Source organism: Nicotiana sylvestris, chromosome 8 (assembly GCF_000393655.2).
Source record: "Nicotiana sylvestris chromosome 8, ASM39365v2, whole genome shotgun sequence".
Lineage (NCBI taxonomy): Eukaryota > Viridiplantae > Streptophyta > Magnoliopsida > Solanales > Solanaceae > Nicotiana > Nicotiana sylvestris.
Genome location: NC_091064.1, coordinates 95,019,487 through 95,041,897, shown reverse-complemented (window position 1 = coordinate 95,041,897; position 22,411 = coordinate 95,019,487).

The following is a 22,411-nucleotide window of genomic DNA, read 5'->3' as shown; positions in this document are numbered from 1 at the left end:
GGTAGAAAAGCGGCCATTTGATGTCAAAGTGAAAGCAAAGGTCCCGTTCTCATGTTACAACATGCAGGGTGATGAAAACCCTAAAAGCAAGAACTACAAGGGAACAACCACTGCTGCAACTGGTCAGTCTGAAGAGCTAGTAGTGGTAGTAGCTCCTACTCAGCCTTCGTCCACCTTAGCCGACATGCCCCCTAGTCCATCCACTTCAGCAGCACCAGACATACCCTCCACCCCGGCGCACCTAGTGACTACCTACCATCTGAGCCAAGCCCTTCTCAGTATCAACAACTAGATACAGACAACTTCCTCTAAGTTGTCTGCCCTTACTACTACAGTGGTAGCTCAGTCGGCACCTCCACCCACACAGGTCCAATAGAGTATTGAGGACGCTCTCAAGGATATTCTGGACAATCGGAAGAAAATCCTTGACACTCAAAAATTTCTTACGGACGCTGTGGATTCTCATGGAAAATATCTCAATGAGCCTGCTAGGGAGGACAAGAATATGAGAAAGACTTGGGCTTCCAAGGAGTCCATGAAGAAGTTAAGGGTTGAGGTTGACAGGTTGAAGGCAGATCATTAGCCTTTTGATTTTTTGCTACAGGACCCTGTGCCAGCGGCTCATCCCCATCCAGAGCAGTCCCATAGGCCTCCCAAGAGGAAGAGGATGATTCCCCGAGTAGATGATATAGTCATCCAGTTGGTAGACCCACCAGAGACCTCTTCCAGTCAGCCACAGGGTATAGCCCACAAGACTGTCTAGGTGTAGGACTAGGTCCCAACAGTAGAGCAACAGGCCATAGGGTGCCAATATGAGGTTCCTAAGCATATTGAGAACCCAGGGACCACTCAGGACCCCATGCAGATAGACAGGCCATAGGGAGTCTATATATCCTTTTCCCTTTTATTTTTGGTGCTTATTTGGTTTAGTTGGCATTGAGGACAATGCCAGCTTTCATTTGAGGGGGTAGTCCCTACATTGATTTGTTGGATGATTGTATACATTTGACAGTTTTAATGCTTTCTTTATTTTTCATCTTTGGTATGTATATAATTTTAGCACTTCTTTACATTTTTTGTACTTTTTATTTTGGGCCTGTATATAAAGTTTATGTTACATTGTATATATTCATCCCCTCTATTGTATATTCGATTAAATCCCCTCTTGTAAATATTCATTTTACTTTCCACATTTTTCTTTTCCGTAGTTTTTTATTTATGTTCATAGCTTCTTGTTTTGAACGTTTGCAATAAGCCTTTGGTTTTCTTAATTCCATGGTTCTTTCCAAAGGTGGAGTTTATGTCAACCAGGTGGCTATTCCCAATGATGGATGGCATGAAAACCTTCTTAAGGTTTTGATTTCATTTTTCTTTTTGATTTTAGTAGTTAGTGGTAAGGGTGGCTCAAGCAAAGTTTCACTTGGGCCTAGCACATTTGCCTTTTATCTGATGGTCAAAAACAAATTGTTGTGTTTAAGATGGTGAAAGTCGTGACCTTGAGACTCTTATGTTGACCGATAATCATCAAGTGATTTTTTGGTACCATTGTGTGCTCAAATCTTATCTAAGGTCATTGTGGGCCTCCGACTCTATGTCTTTAATGATCCCATAGCTTGTGTGGTGAGAAATTGCATTGCAAGTCCAAGTCCAGAGCCATTGGTCTAGAACATGCCCTGAATGTTTGTTAGGCGAAATCCTAAGTGAATTTTCACTTGAGACATGATTATAGGCTCTCCTTGACCCAAATGATAGCTTGAACACTTCCTTAGCCTACCAATGATAAAATCCCTAATCAACCTATTTGAGCCTTAGACAGTTTTCCTTCAAGAACTATGATACAAGCCTTTACCCGTTCTAAAAGAAACCCTCTCTTGGCACCCAATCTTTCCGTAGAACATGGCAAAAGTATAAGTTTGGTGGGAGAGACGAGGATGGCGACAAAGTGGTAAAAGGTACAAAATGAAGAAAAGGAAAGGCAATGAAAAAGAAAGAAAAGCAAAAAGACAAAAAGAATGCTCAATGTAGAATTGAATAAAAAGGGATTCAAGAAAAGCAAAGAATGAAAGGTGCGGAATATTGAGAAAGGAGAAAAGATTTGAAATGTATAAGAAAGAGTGACAGTGTGTCGCTCTAACCCCTTAGAAATAAGTGAAAAGACTCAAAAAGTCAAGTGAATTTGTGCCAAAATGAGACAAAAGAAGTGTTTAAGGGAAGATGGAACTTACTTAGACCAAACATTGACTACCAGGAACTAAAAGCCTTCACTATGTCTCCACAAAAGCCCTATATGATCTCTAGTTGAATGAAACTTACATTAGTCATGACTCATATAAGGGGAAAGCATATGGTACTTAGAGCCGGACTGGTGACTTTTCCTTGAGAGAGATGAGTGATTTTCACTTAACCTCATTCTGGGTGCTACTATTCTAAAGGTGAGGTTTGCTTAGGGAGAGCTGAGGATGTGTCAGTTTGGGTTCCACAATGACAAAAGTAATAGAAAGAGTTCTTTGATGTGTTGAGTCAACTCTTGATGCTCTTGTGTCGCACTTAATCCATGGTGTTTAAAAAAGTAAATGTTGTTAAGGATTCATTTGTATTGAGGGAAATTGCTAGTCCCAATTGATGCTAGATGAGGTCACTTTAGGACAACCGAATTTTCTTTGATTTTCTCTTAAGGGGTAGGTCTTATTTTGTTTGCTTGAGAACAACCAAAATCTTAAGTTTGGGGGAGTTTATAACTAGGGATTTTGATACATTTTATATTCTTTCATTCTAAAATTTTGATTAGAAATATGTACAAAATAGTCTCAAAAGACTCACAAGTTGTGCTTGATTGCAGGTTTGCTCAACAAGGTGACAAGATGTCAAAGATCAGCTCAAAAAGGAGTGAAACTTGCACAAGTATCAAGACAAGACAAAGCTCAGGCAAAACAGGGCCAGTGCATCCACACACCATTCTGTGTGGTCCGCACAAGTGAGGTTCAGATAGGCTGCTACTCAGGCAAAAAGGCTGCACTCGATTTAGTGCGGTCCGCAAAGCCAAGGTTTAGAGAGTTACAAATTCCAAGTTTGAAGCCCAATGCAGTCCGCGCTGCATTTCATGCGGACCGCACTAGAGGCCACCACGGCCGCACTCGATTCTGTGCGGTCTGCATTGCCCAAGTTCAGAGAGCCGTTTATTCAAGTTCAGAGCCCTAGTGCGGCCACATGTGATTTTCTGCGGTCCGCACTAACCCCGCAGGGATATTTTTGTCAAGATTTTTTAGCTTAGTATAAACAGCTTTTTCCCCATTTTTAGGTCAGCAGATAGTTTTGTACACTGGCTGCGCTTGTGACTTCGAATATTTTAGCTATTTGGAGTAATTTTAGCTTCATTTCAACATTGAATCTTAAAGTTTAATTGAGAAATTAATTAATATGAGTTTTTCTTCATCTATTTATTTGTTTCCTTCTCTATTTATGAGTAGCTAGACCCATAAGCTAGGGTTGTGGCTCAACCCTATTGTGGGTAATTGATGGGTCTTGTGTTGGTCCAACAGTGATTAACCCTATTGTGGGTAATTGAAGGCTCTTGTGTTTAGTTGAATTTGGCTCTTTTTGAGAAAGAGAGCCTATGTCTCTAAAATTGGTCCAACAAGGAATTGGGGCGTACTCAAGAGATTGATAGCACCAGTTAAAGGGTTAAACCTAGAGATAGTAATACCCGACTTGAACCTTGATTGTTTGTGCAAATTTTTATACCCAATTGGTCTTGAGAAAGTCAATTCAAGAAAAATCAGTCAAACTACCGAGATGTGTAGAGTGAGTAGAATCGTGCAATGGTTATATCATACTCCCCAAATTTGACAATCTAGCTTTAGACCTAAGTATCCGTTAGTGGACCACCTAGGTGAAAGTCACTACCCTAGTGCCTTTTAAATATTTGAACAACTCGCTGTAGATTAATCTTAGCTTATTTTAGTTTAATTGAGCATTGTAGTTTTATATAATTAGAAGTAAAACAAAAATCCAAAAATGTTTAGAAGTGTAATTTGGAGCATATACACAACTCCGCTTTAGATAGACACCCGACTCCAACTTCTAGCTCTCTATGGAAATCGATCCCGACCTTAATTGGGTAAAGCTGCTTCGACCTCTCTCGCCACCTAATAGTAGTGCAGGGTTGGCCACGATCACACATATCCTACTCGGTCTCCCAGGTCGCCTCCTCAACCGGCTGGCCCTGCTACTGAACCTTTACTGATGCAATGTTCTTTGACCTCAGCTTTCTAACCTACCTGTTCAATATTGCTACTAGCTCCTCAACATAGGATAGATCCTTGTCTAATTGGACTGAACTAAAATCCAACACGTGTGACGGATCACCGTGATACCTCCAGAGCATCAAAACATGAAATACCAAATGAACTCCTACCAAGCTGGGAGTAAAAGCAAACTCATAAGCAACCTCCCCAACATGCCGCAATATCTCAAAAGGGCCAATAAACCTCGGACTCCACTTCCCTTTCTTCCCAAATCTCATAACGTCCTTCATACGCGAATCCCGAAGTAGAACCCGCTCTCTAACCATATAGGAAACATCACGAACTTTCCGGTCTACGTAACACTTCTATCTAGACTGGGTTGTACGGAGTCTATCCTGAATCACCTTAACCTTCTCCAAAGCATCCTCAACCAAGTCTGTGCCCAACAATCTAGCCTCACCCGGCTCAAACCAACCCACCGATCTACACGTCTCCCATATAAAGCCTCATACAGTGCCATCTGAATACTAGACTGATAGTTGTTGTTGTAAGCAAACTCCACCAATGGAAAGAACTGATCCTAAGATCCTCCAAACTCAATCACACATGCATGTAGCATATCGTCAAGAATCTGAATAGTGTGCTCAAACTGTCCGTCCGTCTGAAGGAGAAATACTATACTAAACTCTACCCGAGTACCCAACTCATGTTGAACGGACCTCCAGAACTGTGATATAAACTGGGTACCTCTATCGGAAATAATGGAAACTGGAATACCATACAGACGAACAATCTCCCGGATATAAATCTCTGCTAGACGCTCCGAAGAATAGGTAGTGCACACAGGAATAAAGTCAGCGGACTTGGTCAGTCGATCCACAATCACCCAAATAGCATCGAACTTTCTCAATGTCCGTGGGAGCCCAACTACAAAGTCCATGGTGATCCGCTCCCACTTTCACTCCGGAATCTCTATCTACTGAAGTAACCCACCGGGTCTCTGGTGCTCATACTTCACCTACTGACAGTTGAGGCACCGAGCTACAAATCCAACTATATCTTTCTTCATCCGTCTCCACCAGTAGTGCTTCCTCAAATCTTGATAAATCTTCGTGGCGCCCGGATGAATGAAATACCGTGAGCTATGGGCCTCCTCTAGAATCAACTCTCGAAGCCCATCAATATTGGGTACACAAATTCGACCCTACATCCTCAACACCCCATCATCACCAATAGTCACACCTCTGGCATCACTGTCCTGAACCTTGTCCTTGAGGACAAGAAAATGAGGGTCATCATACTGACGTTCCCTAATACGATCAAATAAGGAACACTGAGAAACCACGTAAGCTAGAATCCGACTATGCTCCAAAAGATCCAATCTCACAAACTGGCTGGCTAAGGCCTGAACATCCATCGCCATAGGCCTCTTCGATGCTGGTAAATAAGCCAAACTCCTGAAACTCTCTGCCCGGCGACTCAAAGCATCGGCCACCACATTGGCCTTGCCTTGGTGATATAAAATAGTGATGTCATAGTCCTTCAACAACTCTAACCACCTCCTCTAGTACAAATTTTGATCCTTTTGCTTAAACAGGTGCTACAATATCTGATGGCCAGTATAAATCTCACAGGGAACCCCATATAAATAATGGCGCCAAATCATCAGGGCATGAACAATGGCAGTTAACTCAAGGTCGTGAACAAGGTAGTTCTTTTCGTGTATCTTCAACTGTCTGGATGCATAGGAAATTACCATATCGTCCTTCATCAACACCGCTCTAAGGCCAATCCTCGAGGCATCACAATAGACCGTATAAGACCCCGAACCTATAGGCAATATCCAAACTGGGGCTGTAGTCAAAGCTGTCTTGAGCTTCTGAAAGCTCGCCCCACACTCCTCGTCCACTGAAACAGAGCACCTTTCTGGGTCATCCTGGTCATAGGGGCCGCAACCAATGTAAACCTCTCCACAAAATGATGGTAGTACCCGCCAGGCCAAGGAAACTGCGGATCTCGGTAGCTTAGGATGGTTTGGGCCAGTCCTGCATGGCCTCTATCTTCCTCGGATCCACCTAAATACCCTCACTCGATATCACGTGGCCTGAGAATGCCACTGAATCCAACCAAAACTCACATTTAGAGAACTTAGCATATAACTTCTTCTCTCTCAGAGTCTGAAGCACAGTGCTCAGGTGTTGCTCATGATCTTCTCTACTCTAGGAATATTTCAGAATATCATCAATAAAGACAATGACGAACGAGTCAAGATATGACTAGAACACACTGTGCATCAAATGCATAAAGGCTACTGGGGCATTGGTCAGCCCAAATGACATAACAAGGAACCCGTAATGACCATACTGAGTCCTAAAAGCAGTTTTTGGGATATTTGCTCCCGAATCTTCAACTGATGTGTAAGGCCCTGTGAAAATTTCTACTCAAAAACCCGTATCTCGTAGTGCCAAGTTAGGATCTTGTGTTATAAATTCATAAAAATTCTTCATGGTGGACTCGCGAGAAGAGTTTCGGACCGTTGGGATGGATCTGTGCGTTAAAAAGTTAAGAAATTATATTTTTCAGAAAAGTGCATTTTTGCGGTCCATTATGCAGTCGTATAGTCGCCGTAGAGTCAAGCCGTATGATGGTTAATTTTGGGGTCAACTATGCGATCGCATAGTCAATATGCGGGCCGCATAGTTATCGCATAATCCCCTTGAAAATTTTGTGAATGGCAGGTCTGCGGTGTATTTTGCGACCGCAGAGTAGGTATGCGGACCGCATTTCTGCCGCATACCCAGACATTTTGTTCTGGTTTTGGGACGAGTTTCGAGGTCCATTCTGTGGGCCGCATGTCAATTTTGCCATTGCATATGCGATCACTGATTTGAGTTGGGGCTCCAGATTTCTAAATTTTAAATGCGACCCCCTGTTGTTATATCCTGTGCAATAGCTCATTTTGAGCTTATTTTCTGGGTGCCTTTAGAGTGAGAAAGAGGATCTAAGAGAAGGGAAGTTCCTTTCATTAAAATTGCTCCACAAATCCTTGTTAAAACATTGAAGATGATTGTGAGACACCTAAATCTTCATCCCAGGAGGTAAGACTTCATCACCTAAGCTCTTAATTTTAAACATAGCTATAAGGGGGCCATTAGTGAGGTAATTCATGGAGATAAGGGTGATTGCATTGCATGCATATGTTCTTAGAAGGAATGGGGAAATTATAAATAGAGAGGCATGGGGAAAGAGCTAGTGTAATCTTGCATAAAAGGACCATAAGGCCTTGATGAATACTCAATACTTGATAAAATGCTCAAGTGAGCTTAAATTATGATCTTTTCCTGATTATGGGTTCAATTGTGCTACTTTTCATAAATAGATTGAAGTGCAAATATTTCAGAACATTATAAGATTAAGGGAAATCTCAATCAAGGTATGTATGACTAAAACCCCATCTTTTAGGAATTGAGCTCTGTTGCTGTTTGTGTAAATGCGGTAAGGTTAAGGTTGGATTGTTATATTGATTGTTGTTTCACATGAATTGGAGTTGCAACCTTATAGGCATGAAAGATGTGTCTCAATGTGGTCGAAGTGCTATTCTTGATAACTTGAAAAGCTGTAATGAATATGAATCATGTATTGAAATGCCTAGACCTTAAATTAAGATTGAAGTTGCATATGTTGTGCCATCTATGTGAAGTCTCATCTATGCTTCCAATTTTATTTGCTCTTGTGTATACATATTATCATAAATTACAAATCTAACATTGAAATTGGGAATGATATAAGATGTGGCCTAGTGCCAAATATATGACGTGATAGTTGCGGCCCCAAGTGCCTATGAAATGATATAGGTGAAACAAAGATTGAAATGAGATGATTGATGGAAAAAGGGAAACGCCTTGGTAAGGCGGCCTAGCCGATCGGGCTGAGATCGGATGCCATGTTGCACACATGGTGGTATTGTATTTGTGTTTCAAGTGTATGTCTCAAATGAGACAACCTAGCCGATCGGGTCGCGATCGGACTCCACTTAAGATAGCGGTGGTATTGTGGACAATGATGAACAATATGAAATGCCCCAAAACTAAAAGCTATGGGAAAATGATGTGAAAATTGTATCATTATTTTATTTGAGAATGTTGTGATCATTTAAAGTGTTTGAGTTATACTTGTGATTTCCTTATTCTTGTATGAATGTTCTTTCTAACTAGATGGGTTTTAGTTATACATACTAGTACTATTCCATGGTACTAACGTCCCTTTTGCCGGGGGAACTACATTTTTAAATAAATGTAGGTTGCTTTAGAGCGGATAGTGCCGATCGCGCGTACCGGAGTATCCTCTTTTCAAAGTCTTGGTGAGCCCCTTTCACCTTCAAGGGGTATGTTGTACATCTTTTGTTATAGATATCCACTTTTGAGATACAGCCGAGGCCTTGTTGCCGGTATTGTCATACTTGTCTTTTGTATCCTTAGAGACTCCGTAGACATTTGTGTGGGTTATGTACGGGTGTTGGATGGGTCTATGAACTATGTGTAATTCTAACTTTTGCTTCTCTAAAAGTGCGATTGTATGAAATCTTAGAACTTAACTATGGTTTAAGGTTCTGATATAAAATGAACTAACAATGTTGAATGTGCAATCTTTCCTATTGTTTAAATAAACGAAAGCATGGTTTCCTTAATCATATTGAGTTGGGTAGAGAGTGTTCGATAAGGCTTGCTCAGTTGGGTTCACTCGATTGAGCACCGGTCGTGCCTCCTGAGGTTGGGGAATGACAAACTTGGTAACCTGAGCACAAATCAATCTTAGAAAACAACCGTGCGCCCTGAAGTTGGTCGAACAGATCATCAATATGAGGAAAAGGATAACGGTTCTTCATTGTAACCTTGTTCAACTGGCAATAATCAATACACATACGCATAGAACCATCCTTTTTCTACATAAACAAGACAGGAGCACCCCAAGGTGATACATTGGCCGAATAAAACCCTTATCAAGCAATTCCTGTAACTGATCCTTCTTCTCCTTCAACTCAGGAGGAGCCATACGATACAGAGGAATAGAAATGGGTTGAGTGCCCGACAATAGACCAATGCCAAAATCAATATCTCTATCAGGCGGCATGCTTGGTAGATCAGCTGGAAACACATCGGGAAAATCCTGTACTGCTAGGACTGAATCAACTGAAGGGGTATCAATACAGACATCTCTCACATAAGCTTAATACACATCACACCCCTTCTCGACCATAGGCTGAGATTTAAGAAAAAGAAATAACTCTACAAGGAGTGTGATCTAAAGTACCCCTCCACTCAACACGCGTTACACATGGCATAGCTAGCGTCACCGTTTTGGCGTGACAATCAAGAATATCATAATGGGGCGACAACCAGTCCATGCCCAAGATAATGTCAAAACTACCATGCTAAGCAACAATAGATCAGCTCTGGTCTCAAAACCACTAAAAGCAACCAAACACGACCAATAAATGCGGTCCACAATAAGAGAATCTCCCACATGAGTAGAAACGTAAATAGGGGAACTCAAAGAATCACGAGATACACCCAAATGCGGGGCAAAATAAGAAGACACATAAGAATAAGTGGATCCTGGATCGAATAGAACTGATGCATCTCTGTGAAAAACAAGTATAATACCTATTATGATAGAATTGGAGGCAACAACCTCTGTACGGGAAGGAATGGCATAGTATCAGGCCTAGCCTCCCCTTCTAGGGCGACCTCTGCCTCCCCGATCTCCACCTCTGGCTAGCTGAGCAGGTGGGGTGGCAATTGGAGCTGTAACCATAGCCGGAGAACGCTGCGGGGAACACTGTGGCTGAGAAGTTTGTGGAGGAGAACTCCTCCCAAGTCTAGGGCAATCCTTAACCATATGGCGTGTGTCACCACACTCATAACAATCTTTGGGAGGATGTGGTGGCTGTGACTGGCTCGGGCCAGGTCTGCTGGATTGACCTCTGAAAGCACCCCGCACAGGAGGCGCGCTAGACATCGGTGGTGCATAATAAGGCTCCTGAGGTATAGGAGGAGCTGGAATACCACTGTCTGCTGGAAGAGCTGAATGAACAGGGTGACTCATATAACCCATACCATGATGACCTGCATCTAGGGCACGGGCACCAAAAAAATGGCCCGACTCTCTAGACCTCTTGGCCTCCCTCTCCTCTATCTCCCTAGCATGCATACCTCAATCCTCATAGCAATGCACACCATCTGCTAATAAGAAATATTCATATCTAACTCATAATCCATGCTAGACCTGATGTTGGGAATAAGGGCCTCAATAAACCGGCGAACCTTCTCGCGAACAGTAGAAACCAAGGCTGGTGCATGCCTAGCCAAACTAGTGTAACGGACACCATACTCTGTGACAGCCATAGCACCCTGGCGAAAATGCTCAAATTCTGCGCGTCATACGTCCCTAAGGCTCTGAAGAACATACTCTCTCAGGAACAGATCTGAAAGTTGAGTCTAAGTCGGTGAAGCAGGCTCATCCAGACTGTCTAACTCATAGTGCGCCACCACTCATAGGCAGCCTCTCGAAGCTAGAAGGTAGTGATGGAAACCCTGCTCGATCCTAATATACCCATAGTACGGAGAATGCGGTAACTCTCATCTAGAAATCCCAAAGAATCCTTCGATGCTAGACGGCTGAATACAGGAGGCTTGTACCTCTTAAACCTCTCAAGCCTCAACTGCTCCTCCTCGGAAGCCGCTGCCCTGCCCTCGGGCTAAACTGGCACTGCAAGTGGTACAAGAATAATATCTAGGACCTGATCAACATGCACTTGCTGCTCCGGAGTGCGGGCGGTGGGAGTCTTTGTTCCTCCCTCGGCCTGTGATGTAGCTGCAATAAGGGGAAGCAACCCTACCTGAGCCAGAGTGGCGTACATGCTCATGAACTGCGCTAGAGTCTCCTGAAGAGCTGGAGTAGTAGTAGTAGTAGGCGTGTCAGGTGCCTGGACTCCGCTAGAACTGCTGGTGGTACCTCGACGGTGGCTCGCGCAGGTGCTCTGGTTGCACCATGTGCGCATCCTTGGCCTCTATCTTAGCCCCGGCCTCTAATGGCTGCAGTAGAGGGTGTGTTTGCCTGATCATCTCGGGTAGCACGTGTCCTCACCATCTGTGAGAGAATAGAAGATAGAATTTTAGAATTGTGATGTCAAAAATATCGCACGACAAGGAAATCAAATAAATTGGAATTTTCTTAACAGTTACATAGCCTTTCGTAGATAAGTACAAACGTCTTCGTACCGGTCAGCGAGACTCTAATAAACCAACTTGTGATCCATGACTCATATGAACCTAGAGCTCTGATACCAACTTGTCACAACCTCGGTTCGCCCTCCGTGAACCATCGTGTCCCCACCTTGTCCTCTACGACTAGGTAAGCCTAAATTGTGGAAGATAACCAAAGTGTGGAATAAAAACAAATTAAATTAGAATAAAGACTGATAAAACAGTGTTTAAAAGGTCCGCTCGGCATACACATATTTAACTCTCAGAAACCAATACATATCTCCAAGACTTGGAAACCCATGAATCACAAGCTAAGGATCAATAGACAATACTCTAACTCCAGAATATCTAACAAGGAGAGGAAATACAGAAGGGAAAATGTTTAAAAGCTAGAATAGATAGGGACTCCTCGGTCTGCCAACGCAGCAGATATACCTCGAAGTCGCTGGAGGAGCCGCCTTGCCTTAAGGGTGATAGGACTAAGTCACAGTATTTGGATCTGCACATGAAAAACATGCACAGAAGGGGCATAAGTACACCACAGCGGTACTCAGTAAGTGCCAAGCCTAACCTCAGTCGGGTAGTGACGAGGAAGGTTAGAGCCCTACTGAGGTTAAATAATGTATAAAGTTTGACAGTGTAGAACATAACAGTATAAATAAATACAGTAGTAAAAGTAACACAGGATATAAAAAGGGAAACAACAACTATTACAGAGACAAGGCAAAACACGGAAAGAAATGCGAGTTAGCACTAATATAAAAATCGAGGATCTCCCAGGATACCGTCCTGTAGTCCCATATGTATATATCCAATGGATCTCCTGGGATCCCATCCCGTAGTCCAACTCACAGTGCGCGGGGATCTACCGGAATCCCGTTTTGTAGTCTCAAATGTAAATACCCAACACTGGGAAAACTACCAGGTGCATTCCCGTAGTTTCATATAACTGTGCAGGGATCATAATCCCACATCTGTAGTCCCAAAATAAATAGGCAAGAGGGGGAGGGGAGCTACCAGAATCCCACATCCATAGTCCCAATGAAAATACACAACAACAACAGGAAAATATTCATAAATGGCAATTTCATATTAAGGCGAACAAGTAATTCTAGCATAGCATGCTGCACAGAATTAAGGTAAGGCAGTTTGAGCAAGTAAGGCAATTAAGTCACTTAGACGTGCTTTCCTAAGCTAACAGCAGGCTTAATAGTGCAACTAATAAAAACAGGAAAGGAAACACACTAGCAATTGCTTAAAGAAAACCGGATTTCCAACAATTAGCACAAGTACGCACTCGTCACCTTGCGTACAAGGCATTTCAATTACCAAATATACGAAATCTTAAGGGGAAGGTCCCCCACACAAGGTTAGACAAGACACTTACCTCGAACTGGCTCAAAATCAACCCGAAACCACGCTCTTGCCACGAGTACTCGACTCCAAATGGCCCAAATTTATTTAATTCAATTGCATAATGTAAATAACACTTCAAGTAACCGATTCTACAAGAAATTTTAAGCTAATACGCGAAATTAGGTAAAATGATGAAAATGCCCCTTAGACCCATATCTCGAAATCGGGTAAAATTTACATTTTCAGAAACCTCGTACTCCCATGAGTCCATACATAATAAGAACACTGAAATCAGAGTTCAATTGACCCCTTAAATAGCTATGTTAAGGTCTCTTAATCTCAAGCCCTAATTACCCATTTTTGCAAAAATTCTCACCACCAATTAGGTCTTTAATCACATATAAACGAGTTATGAAGTCAAAAATGTTACCTCCAAGTGATTCCCCTTGAATCCCTCTTCAACCCTCTTCAAAGAGCTCCAAAATCGCTCAAAAATGGTGGAAGATAACCCCAAAATCGCGGACCAAATGACTATTTAAACATTCTGCCTAGGCATCAAATCCTTCTTCGCAAACGCAATCAATGCCTCGCGTTCGCGAAGCACTATCCAACTTTTACCAAAAATCCTTCTTCGCGATTGCGACACACAGCTCGTGAATGCGAAGGCTTAGCTCTCATACTCAACGAGAACGTGACGTCCCCTCCGTGAATGCGGCATCACCTCGCGAACGCGATGCATAAGACCCCAGCCCCTTTGCAAACGTGGAGACTCCCTCGCGAATACGAAGGATAAATCCTCAGCCTTACGTGCTAACCCTTCGCGAACGCGAGGGCCTACTCGCGAACGCAAAGGTCATTTTCCTGCAACACCCAACAACAGTTTTCTGTAGTTTTTCACAACTTGAAATTGTCCGATTGACCACCCGAAACACACCCGAGGCCCCTGGAACCTCAACCAAACCTTCCAACCAATCCTAAAACATCATTCAAACTTGTTCCAACCTTTAAAATGCTCAAAACAACAACAAAACACTTATTTTTCATCGGATTCAAGCCTAAGAACTCCAAAAACTCTAAAATACGCTTTCGATCAAAAAGCCTATCAAACCTTATCCGAATAACCTGAAATTTTGCACACACATCACATTAAACACTACGGAGCTACTCAAACTTTTGGAATTCCATTCCGACCCTCGGATCAGAATCTCACTATCGAACCGAAAACTTTAAAAATTCAACTTTCGGTATTTCAGGCCTAAATTAGCTACGAACCTCCAAAACACAATCCGATTATGCCTCTAAGACAAAAATCACCCAACGGAGCTAATGGAACCATCGGATTTTAATTCTGAGGCCGTCTTTATACTATTCTGACTACGGTCAACTTTCCAGCACTTAAGCTCTCATTTAGGGATAAGTGTCCCAAAACTCTCCGAAATTCAAAACCGAACATCCAGCAAATCAATAGTAAAAATAAACTTGGGGAAAGCAGTTAAAAAGGGATCATGGTGTTAATTCTTAAAACGACCGACCGGGTCGTCACAGGATGCACAGGGTGTAACACCAAACTTGTCGACTTTCGACAAAACTTATCTTCTTCAATTCGTTTAGCTTCTAATCCTTCCAACTATATTGGTACTTGTTATTCATGATCTTAAATATTTGTAACTTCATCAGTAACATGATTAACTTACTTTATAAACTTTCAAAGATAATTTAATTTATGAGCTTACATCAATTGACTTACGATGTACTCTTACGTACAAAAACATAGGGTGTAACATCATCTCCCCATTTGGAACATTCGTCCTCAAATGTTGGCTGATGCGCTTATCAGTCTCATAACCCTTATGTGTTACGAATATTTTAATACTGTCCTTACCATCTAGGCAACTATTTTGTGAACAAATCAAAAGGCCAGGGCATTCCCCCCTTTGGGCCTCCTTCTCACACCACGATTTGTGGTTGGTATCCTTCCAATTTCGTAACTATTGCTACCTTCTATCATCTACCATGTACGAATCTATCCTTGTTTGTGCTCATATCCGACTCTTCCATAGCCACATTCAATCTCTTACCAACTATCTTTCTGGATGTAGGTATGGTTGTATTACGAAAAAAATAGAATTGAGGAGTTCGAATTCTTACAAATGAGCTCTACCACACGATCTAGAGTAAGAAGAATAAGTGATGGTCCCAAATTCCCTATAGCCTCCTACTTATAAGTGTGGTGCATAACACACACATAAACAAGACTCTACAAAACACGGCTTGTACACTCCCTAGAATAGAATTGCTCTGATACCACTTTGTCACGCCCCAAACCTGGGAGGCGTGGCTGAAACTCGGTGCCGTACTAGCCCGAGCGAACCATTCTGCAACTCATTCTTTCTGTGACCATGGTGTGATAACATGGCAACTACTCGTAGTGCATAACTGCAAGTGGGCGAACATTATATCAATAAACTATCGAACTTAAAACATGAATACATATGGGCCGTCAAGGCCTCTGACATGTTGTACAAAATGAACATGTGTCTACAAAGCCTCTAAGAGTATTTGAAATCAAAACATTATCAGGACAAGTACGCGGCCTACCCATAATTTTGTGGCAAAACTCTAACACGATAACTTATACACTCGGCTATACTGCGAATGAAGTGGAGTCTTACCGATCCTTCGCTGATTGCTAACCTCATCTACTATGAGTGCTCGTCAAACTGATTACTTATACCTGCAGGCATAAATGCAGCATCCACAACAAAAAGGACGTCAGTACGAATAATGTACCGAGTATGTAAGGTAGAACTAAAATATAATAATAAGTCAACATTAATGAAAGAGATATAAGAGTCACTTGTACCTCGAAAGTGCTACTGTATATGCATACTTATTGTCACACCTCCTTTTTCACTACACCCCGCAAAGGGGCGTAAAAGGGAGTTTTCCCAATTAAAGGACAATCGAAACGGGATTATTATTTAATTCAGAATCGCCACTTGGGAGATTTATGGTGTCCCAAGTCACTGGTTGAATCCCGAATCGAGGAAAATATTGACTTTGTTTAACAGTCCGCGAACCAGAAATCCGAGTAAGGAATTCTGTTAACCCGGGAGAAGGTGTTAGGCATTTCAGCGTTCCGTGGTTTTAGCACGGTCGCTCAACTGTTATATTCGGCTTAATTATCTGATTTCTATACAATTATGAACCTATGTGCAAATTTTAACTTTTTGACCGCTTTTATTATTATCATTATTATTTTAACAGAGAATTGCAACGTTGTGAAAACGTATCTCGAACCACGTCACATCAATGTACCCGTGGTTATCGACACACTTCGACTCCGTTGAGATTTAGATTTGGGTCACATAAATGTGCACCCGAGTTTAAGAAAGTAAATTATTAAAGGCGCGCCTAAAGCGACTAGCAGATTATCATTTTGGGGAAGGCCATGAACTTTTGCTAAACAGCCCATCTCGAAGTCTAAGGAATTTTACAAAAATACTTATAGAGGGCCCCACAACTTCTATATTTTTGTTTGTCGAGGCTCGTCTCATATTTTTTAAAAGGAATTTGCAACGTCGTGGAAATGCATCTCGAACCACGTCACAATCGATGTACCCGTGATTAGCGACACATTTTGACTTCATTGAGATTTGGATTTGGGTCACATAAATGTACACCCGAATTTAAGAAAGCAATATTATTTAAAGTACGTGCCTAACAGTGACTAACGCATTATTACTTTGGGGAAGGCCGTGAAACTTGCTAAACGGCCCATCCCGAATTCTATGCATTCATGATATCCATTTGATGAGGGCCCCGCAGCTTGTGCGTTTTATCTGGCGAGGCTCGTCTCACTTTTATTTAAAAGGGTAAACCTAAAGTAACTATGATTTGCTATTTTTATTTTCTCTAAAGTAAAAGGAGAAGTCCTAATTAATTACAAGCGTGCAATGTCCCAGCTTTTGTTTGTTCGAAACAACAACTTAACGGTGGCGCAGCTCAATGACAATACATAACTTTTTTTTTTTACATACATGAACTCCCAAAATTCCTAAACTAATTTATCATACTCATTAACTATTACGAACTAAGGGTTTTAATGAACCGATTTAGTGTAAATGATCCTTTCTTTTCCTGTCTTTTAACTGTTTTCAACACTAATCTACCAACGACATTGCAGGTTTTGCTTACTATCGAATTCAGAAACTGTTATTCAATGAAGACATCCTAATACACTAGCATGATAAATGATAAAATTACTAGCGAGTAGGATGAATATTACTAGATCAGCTCGTGAATTGGAATCTCATTACAAGTTCATTACTCTTTTAACTAGACCTTAATCTAGACCTGCCCATTACTGATGACATTCGAGTTCCTCCAAACTGATTCAACGATCCCATTTTCACAAACCTGTTGGACTGACTACACTTCATGCCATTCCAAGGATTCAGTTTAACATTTTTCAATGTTATACAATGCTTAACAGATAGCCCATCTTAAAAAATAGTTTTGATTATACACATAACTACTAGCCACGTAATAGGAAAACATCTAAACTAACATCAATTAAAATGCAGGCAATCCTCAGTTGATCAATAAATATGTTCGAACATTTCCTTTCAAACTTCAACGAGCTTACATCAATGTAGTTCAGAGTAGTGTACCTGGTATTGGAATACAAGAAGAAGAAGAAAAGGATCAGCAGCAGCAGTAGCAAAACAATACAGTAGAACAGTACCAATAACATATATCTAGTATCGACTCAGGAAAACCAATTGAAACAAAAAATTCCCAGCAAATACCAACAGCAAACCAAACACCCAGTAATTGAACAAACTGAGCTCGGATAAGGTCAGAAGCAGAATCAATGGACTGCCGAATAGATTCAACAATTAAAAGAGCAAGAACCAGTGCTTGGAATCTATATTCTGCCTAGAACTCAATGGAACAATATCTTTAAACTCTCCCTTAGAACTAATTCAAAACTCAAAATGATCCTCTCAGATTACTTTTTCCTCTCTTCAAATTTCCCTCTAGATTTTCAGAAAATCCTTTTTATCCTCTCCCAAAATCTCACCCTTTAGCTGTGTAAAAAAACTGTATTCTGTAAAACCTGCCCTCTCCAGATTTTTAGCCTCAAAACTCTGTCAAAAACCCTTTTTGTTCTGTCTATAAATAACTCTATTTATATCCAAACACTTACCCTGCCCCCTTACCTTATCAGATTTTCTGCCCATCATCTTTCCTTACAGCCCATTATCAAGTGTTTTGTCCCCCACTACACTTGTCTTTTCTTTATTTAAATTCAAATAGGTATGGTCACCTATTTCTTAATCCATTTTCTTTAAACCTTTTCCCCCACCATTATGTCTTGTTCCCTATTAGCACTAAACAATTGTATTAGTTTAATGGTATTTTAATATTTAGTGGATAGAACACTCAAACTACCCATTTCTTTCTGTTTTCAATTCCCAAACTACCCCTGAAACCCCTTAATATTACTGCCCCTAATACAATTATTCATCTGTATTTAAACTTTTAACTCTAAAATTTGTTCAAGCTAACAATTATCTAAAACTAATTCTGATTAACAACTATAACCAACTTACTTCTGATAACTGAATGACTGAGGTTAAAATTCAATTGAAACAAATGAACTGAAATTAAATCAAAACTAGACTTAACACAACATAGAACTCAACAGAATCCTTAAAGATGAAACTGAAAATTGAATAAAAAATGAACATGAATGCAGGTTCATTGTCAGCCTATTGACAATGCCCTGAAGCTAAATGTCCACAGATCAAGCACACACAACATTCGACCTTAAATCATTTAATGAAACTACTAATAAAACTTGACTTAATCGATGATAACTAATTAAACAATTGCCTACAACAATTGACAACAATCAATTAGAAATAGACAATCGGGCAATTCAAACGGCATCGACAAGAACATGGATTTATAATAAAACTTAACTAATCGATGAACATATTCGAATCGACTACACAGCCTATAATTAACAACGAACAGAAACAAATTCAACCAAATAAAAAGGTCTGAGGGAGAGGAACAGAACAATCGAAAAAAGTAATTGAAAAACCAATAAAGCTAAACTAAATAAATAAACAGAATAAACAAACACAAACTAGGACAAAATAGGAAATGGATAATACCTCAAGAAATCGGGACCTGAACGACCCTGATTCGAACTCAAACTCGAACTTTTTGAGGTCAAACTGACACTTAATCGAGTGTTCTCAACTGAGAACACTTCGACTAAAGTTTGTTAGACCCCAAACCCTCCTTCAGTTTGGACGGATTTCAACCTCTAGTTTGCTAGGGTTCTTGGGGGTCTGATTTGGGGTTCGAACGGTTCTGGTAAGATTCGAACCAAACCCACGGTGGTTTGGTGACGAGGGAGGTCATGGACATGTTCGGTATGAGTTTGGGACTGATTGGGGTAGATCTAGGTCTTGCTCGAATCTTCGATTGAAGATTCGAGAAGTTGTAGGTTGATTCGAGGCAAGCAGTCAACAGATCTGTAACGAGGGTGGTCAGGGGGTGCTTTGGTGTGAGTTTGGGACTGGTTGGGGTGGGTTCCAAGTTTTGCTCGAATCTTCGATTGAAGATTCGAGAAGCTGTAGGTTGATTCAAGCAAAATGGGTGAGGGATTTGGATTGGGGGGGAGGGGTTAGGAGGTTCAGGGGTGTTATTTTGGTGGCCGGCGGCGTCGTTCCCATCGGGTTTCAGGCGAAGAGATGCCATGGCGGCTAGGGTTTGGGGGAAGGTCTTCGTCTCTGAGAGACGATGATGAACTGGGGTTTGGACTGAGGGGGCTGGGTATGAGGTTTCATTAATATAGTTGGGGGGGGGTGGTTTGATCTTGGTGGTTCGATCAAGAGAAATCGAGGGTCCAGATCAGTTCACTTAACTCAAACGGTGTCGTTTGGAGTAGTACTGGGGCGGTCCGGGTATTAGAGTGACGGGTCGAGGGTCGAGTTTGGTCAAAGTTTGGGACCATTTGATCAGCTGAGATCAACGGTCCAGATTAAATGCCTGAAACGACGTCGTTTGGTTGAGTCGCAAGTGGACTGGATTTGGGGCGGGTGTGGGCTGGTTTTTGGCCTAGTTTGGCTGTAAAGATTTGGGCTTGGCCAAATTGGCCCAACTGAATTTAACTCTTCTTATTATTATTATTTTTCTCAATTTTTTTCTTTTCAACAATAAAACTAAAAATCCTAATTAAATTGTAAATTTGGCAATTAACTAAAAATATTGACACTTAATAATAACTATTACACGAAATTAAACATCAATAACGATAAAAATCACACAATTCGGACATTAAATGCAAAATATGCAAAGTAAATATTTTTTGTGATTTTCCCATTTTGTAAACAAACTTGTTAATTTTTAAATTGTAAAATTAAATCCTAAATACACATGCAACATATAGTTTTTGTATTTTTTCTTAATTAAAGAAGAAATAAACAGGCACAGACAAAAAATACAAATAAATCACAAACAAACCAAAACATTTTATTTTGAATTTTTTGGAGTAGTTCTCATAGGACAAAAATCATGTGCTCACAGCTGCCCCTCTTTGTCCGAAAACACAAAAGGTTTTCGTGCAAAGATAAAGTGAGCGGAAACGAGCAATTTTTGCCCGTTGGAATACTCCATGTGAAGCATTTTTTGAAAGGCTTAACCGAACCTTTGCTTCAAAGGTTTCCTACATATCCCTGGCTAAAAGGGAGTCAGGTTAATGTAGTTCGGGAAGATTTGATAGCTGAGACTACCATGGGACTGCAATGTTGCTGTTACTGCTGTTGCATGCTGTTACTACTGCTTTCCGACCTCCTTATTATACCATTGCTAGAAAGAAAACAAAAAGCTAGACTAAACTAATGATTACAACATCTTATCTATCTTCAACTTGCTCTTGTAGTCTTCTTTCTGATTTCTGAAATGGGATTCGTGCTGGGGTATTTTTGTTGTGATCCTCCGCATTACTGACTCTGACTTGCTCTTGGAATGTATTCCTCTATTCTGCAGGCGGGCTCTTGAATCCTTCAACTTAAAATTTAACAACCTCCATTCTACAGGCGGGCTCCTGGCTCCTTCAACTTAAAATTTAACAACATCCATTCTACAGGCGGGCTCCTGACTTCAACAACTTCTCAAACATATAATACCTCGATTCTCCAGGCGGGCTCCTGACATCAACAACCTCTTAAATATATAACACCTCCATTCTCCAGGCGGGCTCCTGACTTTGACAACTTCTTAAAAATACAACACCTCCATTCTCCAGGCGGGCTCCTGACTTCAACAACTTCTTAAAAATACAACACCTCCATTCTCCAGGCAGGCTCCTGACTTCAACAACTTCTTAAAATGTAACACCTCTATTCTCCAAGCGGGTTCCTGACTTTGACAACTTCTTAAAAATACAACACCTCCATTCTCCAGGCGGGCTCCTGACTTCAACAACTTCTTAAAATGTAACACCTCCATTCTCCAGGCGGGTTCCTGACTTTGACAACTTCTTAAAAATACAACACCTCCATTCTCCAGGCGGGCTCCTGACTTCAACAACTTCTTAAAATGTAACACCTCCATTCTCCAGGCATGTTCCTGACTTCAACAACTTCTTAAATTGTAACACCTCTATTCTCCAGGCGGGTTCCTGACTTTGACAACTTCTTAAAATACAACACCTCCATTCTCCAGGCGCGCTCCTGACTTCAACAACTTCTTAAAATGTAACACCTCCATTCTCCAGGCGGGTTCCTGACTTTGACAACTTCTTAAAAATACAACACCTCCATTCTCCAGGCGAGCTCCTGACTTCAACAACTTCTTAAAATGTAACATCTTCATTCTCCAGGTAGGTTCCTGACTTCAACAACTTCTTAAAATGTAACACCTCCATTCTCCAGGCGGGTTCCTGACTTCATCAGCAAATTTGAAAATAAATCAGCCTCCATTCTCCAGGCGGGCTCCTGACTCCAACAACAACTTAAAAATAACAATGTGTTTTATTGTTTTTGTTCCTTTCTGCCTCCCGAAACATTTCCTTTTAACATGAATCATCCCCCTTCAGAATTGCTTCCCTCAAAACTGGTGTCTTATTCCTCCGAAAACTGTCAAGGATAACACCGGTGTTTTATTCACAACTATGTTATTTTCCTTCCTCACAGACTACTTCCTTTAAAGCTGGCGCTTTCCTTCCACTGGAACCACTTCCCTCAAACTGGTGTTTTCACTTCTCTGAAACCTGCTGTGGAAAACACTGCTGGGGAATTATCTTCCTTCTTTAAGACTAGCTACTTCCCTCCTTTTAACAATGGTGGGGATGGCACTGATTCAAAGACCACTACCCTTAAAACTCGGGTTATGTTGCTTCTTCCAAGATTGCTTTCTTTAAAACTTGTATTGCCTTTTCTCGCATACTGCTGGGGATTTTACTTTCTTCAAAACTTGTGTTATCTTCCCTCTTTCCCAAGTGGCTATCTAATTTCAAGAAAA